Source organism: Diceros bicornis, chromosome 14 (assembly GCF_020826845.1).
Source record: "Diceros bicornis minor isolate mBicDic1 chromosome 14, mDicBic1.mat.cur, whole genome shotgun sequence".
NCBI classification, from domain to species: Eukaryota; Metazoa; Chordata; class Mammalia; order Perissodactyla; family Rhinocerotidae; genus Diceros; species Diceros bicornis.
This window is the reverse complement of record NC_080753.1, coordinates 11,056,500-11,067,455: the sequence shown is the minus strand read 5'-3', so window position 1 is coordinate 11,067,455 and position 10,956 is coordinate 11,056,500. Positions and strand designations below refer to the sequence as shown.

Below are 10,956 nucleotides of genomic sequence, written 5' to 3'. Positions count from 1 at the left end.
TTCCATTCTCTTATATTGTCTTGAACAAACCTTGATGCAACTGGATGAGGTTTCTTTTATTATCTCTCTCAAGAACCTAAGAAACACCAGATACTACTTCTCGACTGGTCGCTTGGAGGTCACAGCATGCCACTTTTAGATGTTCTCTCACCATTTGAATTTTCCTTTAAAAGGAATGATATTCTAGAGAGCCAAATTTTAAGGCTATTTAAATGTGAAAGTTAACAGACTATAAACTCCACCACATGGTGAAATCCTTCACCGTAGACAGTGAGTAGATAAAGACTAGGCTGTTGATTTGAAGCTAATCTACTAAAAAAAAAAATTCTAGAAAGTTCTATATAAAACATGCAATAAAATTATGATGATAATTTGAGGCTGTCCATATGTTCACATTCTGGTAAAAAGCAAAACTGTAGGGGCTGGCCCAGTGGCATAGTGGTTAAGTTTGCATGCTCTGCTTCCGTGGCCTGGAGTTCATGAGTTTGCATCCCGGGCGTGGACCTATGCACCACTCATCAAGCCACGCTGTGGCAGCGTCCCACATACAAAATAGAGGAAGATGGGCAACAGATGTTAGCTCAGGGCCAATCGACCTCACCAAAAAAAAGAAAAAAAAAGCAAAACTGTAAATTCTAAGGGTGAGGTTGGCATGTAAATACAAAATCTGACCAGGTTATCAACATATTTTTCATTTCAAGGTGTTTGGGGATTAAGTTTTTGTTTTGTTTTTAGTTTGTACGTGGGGTGTACATATTTTAAGCTAACAAATATTTAACTTACTATGCTAGACACTTTAGAAGCATTACTTCATTTAACTCTGACAGCAATATGAGAATTATGAAGTATGTATTGTATTACTACAGTCCCCATTTTACAGATGAGGAAAGTGAGGCTCGAAGAAGTTATGCAACCGTCCACCAGCACAGAGAAGCCGAAAAGCAGATCTTGAACCTGAGGACTGAGCCTCAGACCAAGGCTCTGTTCCTAACCACGACCTACATTTGCCCCAGTTCTCCAAACACGGGCTTAGTCACTGTCCCTTAACAACTCCATACACCTCAATCCCACATTGGCACAGAAAACAGCAGCTTGGAAAATAATCGTTCTCTGCACAGAAAGTCTTGGTACGGTCAGCACTGTGTCCACCACAGAACATGTGTGCTGGGACTGGAGTCATGCCTAGTCCAGATTTTTATCCAACATCAGATTTTCTAATCCATTTAAGCCTATTTGCAAAGTCATTCTTTTCTGTACTAATGACTTAGAAACAGCTGGAATTTTTTTAGCCAAAGTTTTGAAATCTCAGATCTCTATGAAAAGAAACAAAAACGAGCCACTTCAGATAATCCAGAGACCTGCAATGCTGAATTCCTTTTCATTCTGGAGATTTGGCATGAATCCCTTAAACCTCCGTTTAAAAAAAAAAAAAATACTGCAAATGAGTCCTGTAACATGCACTGCTGACAGGGATGATCTGGGATCATCTCACTGGGGGCCAAAGATTCATGTTATTACAGCTTTTATGTACATTTCTCCTTTGGCTTCATTTCCACTCCAAAGAAAAAGAAAATTCCTATTCTCTCCTAAAGCAAGTATGCAAATTCTACTACATAAAAATTGGTCATGAGGATGGCTAAGTCTCTATCCTTCATAGGATCCTCCCAAGTCTATAGTATATATGTTTTTAATATGGGTAAAACCCTGGTGATGAATATCTAAGATTTTCTGAAAAGTGGTCTCTTCCTCCTCCTCTCTGGAGGGGAATTTGCAGTCTGCCTTTACCTAACTGAGGCCCAACCCACTACTAGCATCGCCTGGAGGGCTCATTAAAACACAGATGGCTGGGCCCTACTCAGCCAGGGCCCTAGAGGTTGCACTGCTGAAAGTTCCCAGGTGATGCTGATGCTGCTAACCAGAGACCACACATTGAGAACCACGGCTCTAACTCACTGGTTCCCAAACTACTCCACAGGAGAATCGCCTGAGAACAGTTCTTTTTTTAAAATGTGGATGCCCAAAGTCCCGCTCCAAGAGATTCTGATTTAATTGGCCTGAGGTGCTGCCCTAGCACCGGAATTTTTTAAAGCTCCCCGAGTGAGCTATCGTGCTGAAAGAACCTCTGGTCCAGTCCTCACAGCCCACGGCCTGTGCGCTCCGGGGTGCGCCACGTGTGGACGCCCGCAGCCCCTTCCAAGAAGTCAGAGGCAGAGGAGGATGAGTTTAGGGGAGTAAATCACGGCACGTTATTCATTCTCAGGCCAGAAATCAGCCCCCAGCGAACCTCCCAAGATGCATTAACACCCAGTAACTTTGCAAGACAAACTCTGACATCCCAGCCTCCAGCCTGGGCGCAGAGATCACCTCACGGCTCACCAACCGCCCCCGCGCGCGGAGAAAACTGCACCCTCGGGACACCTCAGATGCCAAATTGCAGCCCCAGGAGGGCCAGCCCTGAAGCCCCTATTTGTCATTCTGGCAGGGAGAGAGGGGAAGGCGGTGTCACCTTACCTGGCGCGGCGTCCAGGGTCGGGGTTGCTGTCGCAACCAGCTGCGTGTTCCAGCAGGGGGCCGAGGGTGTCCCGAGCAGTGCCCAGCCCCAACCTGGACGGAATCTGGGCTGACGCAGAGTCGGTCTCCCCGCAGCGGCCGGTGCAGCGCCGCGGCTGGGAAACGCGCTCCCAGCCCCCTGGAGGCGGAGCCCGGAGATAAGGTTCGCGCTCCCCACCCGCCCCCTTTCCGGGGCGAAGGCCAGAGGGTGGGTTTTGGATCTGGATCTCGAAGTGCGAACTGGTAGTGGAACCCTGGTAGAAACCGGCTCAGTTCAAATCCTGCAAGGCCCAGAAAATGCACGACCGGGCAGAGGCGGGATGAGGGACTACCCGGGACGCGGGAAAGATAGAGGTTGAAAGAGCCAGCACCAAGGGAGGCCAGGACTGGGGAGCGTCGCCTGCACGGATCAAGGGAGGCCTTCCTCCCTGTGCCCGTGAGAACGGCCCCCTCCCCGGGGCGCCAGGATCAGTCCCCGTGGCCCGTCCAACCCCTGACTGATGCACCTGCCTTTGACCTAAGGTAAGAGCCGCTGGAAAGGCTGAGGGGAGTTCACTTTCAAATAGTCAGGTAGGCAGTTACCTCTGAGGACTTAGGAGTTATAGGGAAGTCCTGGAATAAGGTGACTGCCTTATGACAATAAAGGGATGCTCTGTGCTCTGCCCCTTTTAGTCCCTTACTCACAGCACAGCCAGAAAGCTATACCACATTCGTGTGCTTAGAACCCTGATGTGCTGTGGCCCCCAGCCACTCTCACCTGTCACTCTCCTCACTTCCCGCATATGGCGGGCTTGCCCTGCCTTATACACACCAGTGTCTTCTCCTGCCACTGGCTCTCCTGCCTCCAGAGCTCTGTCCCAGACCTCATCACAGGTGCCCACTTCTCCTCATTCAGGTCTCAAATGTCGCTTCCAGAGGGTCCTTCCTGCACACCCCATCCAAATGGAACTCCCACAACCATCCCCATCCCCTAAGGCCACTTCATTGTCAACAGATCACTTATTACTATTTGACATTTTATTATTTGTGTGCTGTTCTTTTGTTTTGCATCCCTCTCAAGGTACAGAGGACAGAGAGCATGAGAGGTACGAGAACAGAAAATTGGGCTCAACCCAGCTTTATCCTCTACGTCAGAACAATGCCTGCAACATGGAAGGTGCTCAGTACATACCAGCTGAGTGAACGTGCAATTGATGTCTCCCCAGGGGAGAACCTTCACAAAGAAACGCCTTCCTTCAGTAACTGAATCCCGCTGAGTTCAGGTCAGATACAAACATCTTGGGATAATCATCGTTTCCCGCATTTCCTCATTCACTCATTCATTCATTCATACATACATGTTATAGTCCATTGTTATGCAAATATGTTTCTTCATGGGCCGTATCAGTGAAAATATAATAATCCTTTTCCAATATGAAGACATGGACAGCAATTTCCTAATAATACTCTTGTTAATGAAGAGAATACATTCCAACTTCTCAGCAAATGGACTTCTCCCACTTTGCAGAGGAAATTGAAGCCTGACACATTCAAATCTATACCCAACTGTTTCTGCTTCGTATCTATTAGAATAGAAAAGGGGCCCCCCAACTTCTGCTCTGTGCCCCACCTCTTTCCGTCTCCTTAGGAACCACCCCATTCGTGGTTCCATCTCCTCTTATATCTTGAACCTCTTCCTCTTAAATAACTTATTTGAACTTACTCCAGGCTCTCCTATCCCACATCATTACATTCTGGTATTCTTACCACTTCCTGAAACTGCTCCAGCCAAGTTGCTAACAATCACCCATATTCAATGGACTAGGGGTACTATACCAGCTTCTGATTCAGGATGCCGGTGAGGGGGCCTAGGGATCTGTAGTTTGCAGAAGCTCCCCCCCAGGTTATTATAGTGCACACTTTCTGTTGAGAACAGTTCCAAAGGCTACATGTCAGTTCTTTCTTAATCTCTCAGTAGTTTTTGACCTGTTTGGCCCCATCCCTATCCTTCTTGAAATACTTTCTTCCCCTGCCCTTATTAACTTTTCCCCTACCTATCCACCTCTGCTACGGGTCCCTCTTCTTCTGCCCATCTCAATGTGCCCATCCCTAAGCCTTCTCTTCTCCCAATGAATTCTCTTAAGCCGTGTTATGCATTTCCATAGCTTCATTGATAGTTGAAGTTCTTAACCTGGGATCCACGTTTGGCCTTCAGGGAGTCTGTTAATCCCTAGAATTTCCATCCAGTATTCTGTGTACACATATATGTTAATTTTCTGGGGAGAGGTTTTTTAGGTTCTTTTAGATTATCAAAGCATGGCCCTCTGGCACCTCTTTTACTCACAAAAAAAGGTTAAGAGCCCTTCATGTACTCCCATTTCTACATCTCCAACCCAAGTCTCTTTCTCCAACTTTTGGCCAGTATCCCAGCTGTCCACTGGACCTCTTCACTTGTATGAATGACAGATACTTCAAATAAAATATGATCAAGCCTGAGCTTATTATCTTCCTGTCTGGGACTTTGCCACAGTCTTCACTCTAAAGTAAATCTGACCCTCTCCTGATTAAAACACCAACATGATTTTCTATTGCTCTTAAAATAAGCTCTGAACTCTTCAACACTTCTCCAATTCTCTTACCTGGCTTTACCTCTCCACCCTCAGGACGTAATACTTCCTCCCCACCTCCTCAGCCCCTTATCCTCTAAACACTAGCCATACTGAACTGCTGCTGCCCAGGCTTCCAACCTACAGCAGCTGCGATACAATTAATTTGTGTTGTTTAAACTGCTAAATATGTGGTAATTTGCTACACAACAAGGGAAAACTAGCACAGTGACCATAAGCCCAGCTGTTCTGGCAAGGTCTAAATTTCCTGAGCTATTTATTTAATAAATATAATATATTTTAATGTGTAATTAATATTATTTAATTATTATATCCATCAATAAATATTTTATTAATCATTTAGCAAATTTAATATTCATTAAATATTTATTTAAGACTTGCATGTAAACATTTAAATTTAAAAATTAGTAAAGAAAATATGCTTGCCAAGTAAAATTTCCCAATTTTTGTTTTAGAACATTATTGTACCCCTAACTACAATATTGCCTCTTCCTCAACAACAGAGATCTAAGTCAGAGACCCCAAAACTAGAACAGAAGAGACCAAAAGAAACTTCATTTCCTTTACAGTCCTCCTCGTCTCATCTCAGCACCTGTGTTACAAAGGATTGCCTATAATTAATATATTCCTCCCTTAGAAATGCCTTCTGCCTTGACTTTTCATGGCTCACTTCTGCTCAAGGTAATAATTCTTCCTCTTCTTCAGAAGAATAAGCCTATATTATTGCTATATTATTGCATTTTAAGTCTCAAATTCTCAACAACTAAAGTATATTTAATCAATCCACCACTGCTGAGCCACACAGCTACAATTAAAAGTCAGTACCATTGAGAGCAAGTGCCATATCTCTATCGCTCACCATTCTATTCCCATGGTAACAATGAACAAATATTTATTGAATGAATGAATGAACCTAAGGTGACAAGACCAGAGGAGAATAACATCAATGTATATATACTGAATGCATGGATGTTATTCCAGGCACCAGGCTAGAATTTTGGGACATAGCTGTGAACAAAACAAGCCCCCGCCCTCCCTAAAATCCCTCTAAAATAATGCACCGTTCACAAAGGCAGGCAGTTCTCAAATGCTCTCTCTAGCATTGCAGGCAGCGTCATCCCAAGCAAATTTTATTGTTCTCACCGTTTCCTCCAGTAGTGCTATGTAAGTGAAATGTAACTAAAATTTTAATCAAGGACATGTGTAAAGGAAGTGAGAAGTTACCTGGAAAGAGAAAGAATGAATTACCTGATGGAGTCAGAGCTGCAGACCACAGAAACCAACGCGGGATAAGTTCAGCAGCAAAAGAAAGTATTGGAATGATAGTGGCCACAGGCTTCATAGGAAGGCTAGAGAACCCGGCTGGGACAAAGACAGACTGGGTAGGGCCAGAGTCTCTGCAGCAGATACTGCTCGACAGTCTGGTAAAGGCACCGCAGCTCAAAAGAAAGGACTGCATCTGTTTTTCCTGCCCTTGCAACACTCCACCCAAGACCCACGGTCCAGAGAGAGTCCAGTTAGCCCGGCTTCGGTTACATGCCCACTCCCTTATTAGGGGAGGGCAGGTCTGACCGTCCCAAAGCTGATGGCTGGGAAGTGTCTGACCAGAGAATACCACGTGACAACCAGGGACTGGGTATTATCTGATCAATCTGACCATAAAGTCAGCCCTTCCCAGTAGCACTCCTTCAAATACAGAGTGGACTTAAGTAGTTCCCAAAGTCATGAGGAAGTTACTTGACTAGGTGGCCAACCTTGAAGCAGTTCCCATGTGAGGGATATCCAGGATGCTGACTGCAGAGGCTTGGGTCACATGCTGCATCCTTGGAGCCAGGAGTGGAGCCCCACCCAGAGCCCACAGGCTGGAAGAGGGAGGTGGCAGTTCTTCAGATAGAAGCAAGGCTCTTTTAACTAAAATGGAGGAAACAGACCTGAGAGATGGGGATATCAAAAAGCAACAAATGTTCGCCATAGTTTGCACCTTTTACTGTCCAGGTTCCAAGTACAATCTTTTCCCAAGTGAAAACCTCATCAGATTACTACATTCAGCTCCAAATCCAAGATGTGCATTTTTCTTGGTCAGGTTCAGATGGTCCAGCAACCTTTGGCTAAATGGTCAAATTAACCAGTATCAATATTGGAGAGAGAAAAAGTAACTCAGTAAAGACCACCTACTTGGAAAAAGACAGAAAAATACACACCGTCCCACTGCCATTGTCCATAATATATCCTGCTAAAAAGAGCCAAGACTAGTCCCTGGAAGAGAAGTGAGTGTCCTGATCAGCCCACCGATAGCCCCTAATTCTGCCCTCCAGGAGGATCTCCTTTGACCATTGATCATAGGACATTTTTGACAAGGTTGAGGTTGTTACTGCCCAACATGGGGCCTTCTGCTTGCCGCAAGACATGCCAATAGTCAAGAGGCAAGGTGGTAGGAGTAAAAGGACTTTTTTATTACAGCTTGCTAGCAAGAGGGAAGATGGCCAACTCATGTCCAAAAGAACCATCTTAAGGGCGCATGAAATCTTACAGCAGTTATATAGGCCATTGTGTTATTGGGGAGGGGGTTAGGAATGTTGACCTTCTGGTGTTACACACTGGGAGTGCCCCACCAGATCTTTCAGTTTTCACTGATGATGGCTATCAGCCTAGATTCTCTCTTTGGGGGTCATCACATTCCTAAGGAACTCAAAAAAACGAAATTATCATCTTATCGCAACTGGGAGGTACATGCACAAGCAGGGGTCGGAACATCTACAGAGCAGGTAGATCTCCTGGAGGGTGCATATCCAGCTGGGTTAGTTAGTCAGAGGTCGTTCAAAGTTACAACAGAGTTTTTCTTTTCTACAATATGGCTTTCCTTATGTCAACCTTGTCTTGAGCCGGTATCAAGGTCTGTCTGAAAATATAATTCCTTTAAACCCTAGGAGGCTTCTGGTCAATTCCAGAGGCTAGAAACTAAAGACTGGTATCTTATCTAGTCATAGTCCTTGCATGCAGACATCTACTTGAGGATTCTGGTTTCCTGGCCGCAGTTTCATTGTTCTGCCCATTGCCCTAGCCTCTGCCTAGAGCAATTATAAACAGAGATGTGGGGTGGAGAGTCTCACCCAGTCTGACCTTTGACTCCAAACTACAGCCAAACTCCATTCTTGCAGTGAATTATCCTTGCAGTCATTATCCCCTTTGACAATCAGACACTGCATAACAACAGCTGCATGCAAGGGTACTGGGGAGTTGGCTTCTCCCAGAAAGCAATCTTATTTCTCTCTGTGGTTCCCACCTTCCTGCTTTTGATCACACTAACTTTATCACTAAGCAGAGAGCTTAACTCTTCCCAGCTATCCAAGGCTCCAGAGTACCAGAATTTAAGCTATCTCATTTTGCAGGCTGCAATCAGTGTCTCCAGAAAAGCCGTATTTTGATTTTGTTTTTTTTCACTTTTCCTCTTTTCAAAATGAGCTTCAGCTTAAGTGTATCAATTTCTTCTAGGGTGCTACTCAAGACTGCAAGATGTAGCCAAAAAAAAGTCAATACCTTGACTTTTTCCTTCTGCGTCTCTGAAAGACTCAAAGGGTCTGAGTCCCAAGTTCCTACAGGCTACAGCTTAACAAGCTTTTCCCCTGTTATGTAACAATGATGGCCAACTGCCCAGTCCTGGATAGAGTTCCTTTTCTGCCCTCCATCCTCCCTCGCCTAGATAATTTTGCATGTTAAGCTCTGTGACTCGTAGCACCCTACTCTGGCCCTGATTTCTGTATCAATTAGGGCTCCTTGGTTGCAAGCACAGAAACTGTTTCTAATTTACACAGAAAATTAATCCTTTGGAAATATATGAGTAGCTCAGAGAAAGGCTGGAAAACTAAGTTTAGAAAAAGAGGAACCAGCTAAAGCTGCTGAGGTAGCAGGAACTACTTAGCATTCTTAAGAGGATATCACCAGTGGTAGAAATGAGCTACATTTTTTCCCCATTCATATATTAATCTACTCAATGTATAAGGACAGTGAGTTTCTTTGGCCTAGCTTAGGTCACCTACCAACCCCTTAGATTATGAGAGAACAAGGCATCCAATTGTGCTGGCCTGCTAAAACTGCCCACAATGGGGAAGAAGAAATCCTCAAAGGAAATCAGGATGCTGCTACCATAAAAAGGAGGAATAAATGCTGGGTGGGCAAAACAAAACAGAATAGCCACTACAGAGAGAGGAAAGCTATGCCATTTCCTTAGGGCTTCTTTAGATCCAACTGTAGGCGCCACCTCCTCCTTCCAACACCCACATCCTTGGATTGTACAGGTACCTCCAGTTGATGGATAGATCCAAAAGGCCTAATATACAATAACTGTATTCTGTCTAAAAAGACATGGCAGGGCCGGCCCCGTGGCTTAGCGGTTAAGTGCTCGCGCCCGGGTTTGGATCCCGGGAGCGCACCGACACACCACTTCTCTGGCCATACTGAGGAGGCGTCCCACATACAGCAACTAGAAGGATGTGCAACTATGACATACAACTATCTACTGGGGCTTTGGGGAGAAAAAAGGAGGAGGATTGGCAATAGATGTTAGCTCAGAGCTGGTCTTCCTCAGCAAAAAGAGGAGGATTAGCACGGATGTTAGCTCAGGGCTGATCTTCCTCACAAAAAAAAAAAAAAAGTAAAAAGACATGGCATATAGTAGCCCTATCCAGGAAATAATTAGGAAGTACCTCAGATGCTCACTGCTAAACTATAGACCTTGGGCTGGTGTTTCCAGAAACATCACAGCCCAGAGGCCCATGATTTTGCAGGAGTGATTCTAGTGGTCCTTGGTTTTGGCTCCCATGATAACATCGCTGGACCACTCAATCTGTAGAAGGCATCATCCACAAGGACTGGTTTAGCGATGGACACATGACCCAAATTGAGCTAGTAAGAGGTCTCTCTAGGACTTTGGAAATGAGAGAAAGAGGGGTTTTTGATGGTTTTTGTTTTATTCTTAGATTTTTGAACTTCAAGATGTAAGCCTACATCTTCCTAGGAGAAACCCTGACTGAGAATGAAGCCAACACAGAGAAAAGCAAAACTACCGAAAGAGAACCATCTACTGACCTCATTTGAGTATCTACGTCCAGCCATTACTGAAACTAGGCCTACATCTGGATTTTTCCCTTACGTGAGCCAATAAATCCCTTTTTTATTTAAGCTTATTTGAATTGGGTTTCTGTTGTTCTCAATGAGAAGAGCCCTACATTGAACACCCAAAAGCAATTCTGAAGCTAAGACTCTTAAGAAAATAATATAAAATCCTTCAGTGTCTTAAATTCTTCTTAAATATATGGCTTTAAATGCTAAATATCAATGCTTAATATCATAGTTTGGCATCAATAATAAATATTTTTATAAGTCTCCTTAAAAGTCCAAAAGCGGAAGATAATTTGACTCATATTCCAGTTTGGTTGGATGATATGCAGGTTTTATTTCTGAGGCAATGTTCTTAGATCCAAATGTGAGATCCCCCAAATTGGCAGGTAAAGATGAAAAAAATTACAAATATACATGAAAGTATAGTCAGAGAGATTTTGGAGATAATTCTTCCATTTCATAGCTTTTCTCTTTCTCAGTTTCAGAGTCCCAAATTCTTCTGGCCAAGAGAACGCTGAATAAATTCAGGTTCCCCAGAGTTTGGGTCATATTTCTTATATTTTTTTCTTATGGCTGAAAGGCAAATTCAACTTTCCTCACATTTAAACCATAACATAAAAATGAAACCAGCCGATTTCTAACTAGCTGTAGTGATGATTTCTTATTAGGCTTCTTCCTACAG

General features: G+C 44.2%; 1 long non-coding RNA gene across 1 annotated transcript; it reads left to right on the top strand.

Annotated features, from left to right (window-relative positions):
- The first annotated feature begins 2,523 nt into the window (after positions 1-2,523).
- Positions 2,524-10,339, top strand: LOC131413558 (uncharacterized). Its single transcript, XR_009221972.1, has 2 exons — positions 2,524-3,072; positions 10,133-10,339. It is a non-coding gene; the product is annotated as an uncharacterized LOC131413558 (long non-coding RNA).
- Positions 10,340-10,956: the final 617 nt, after the last annotated feature.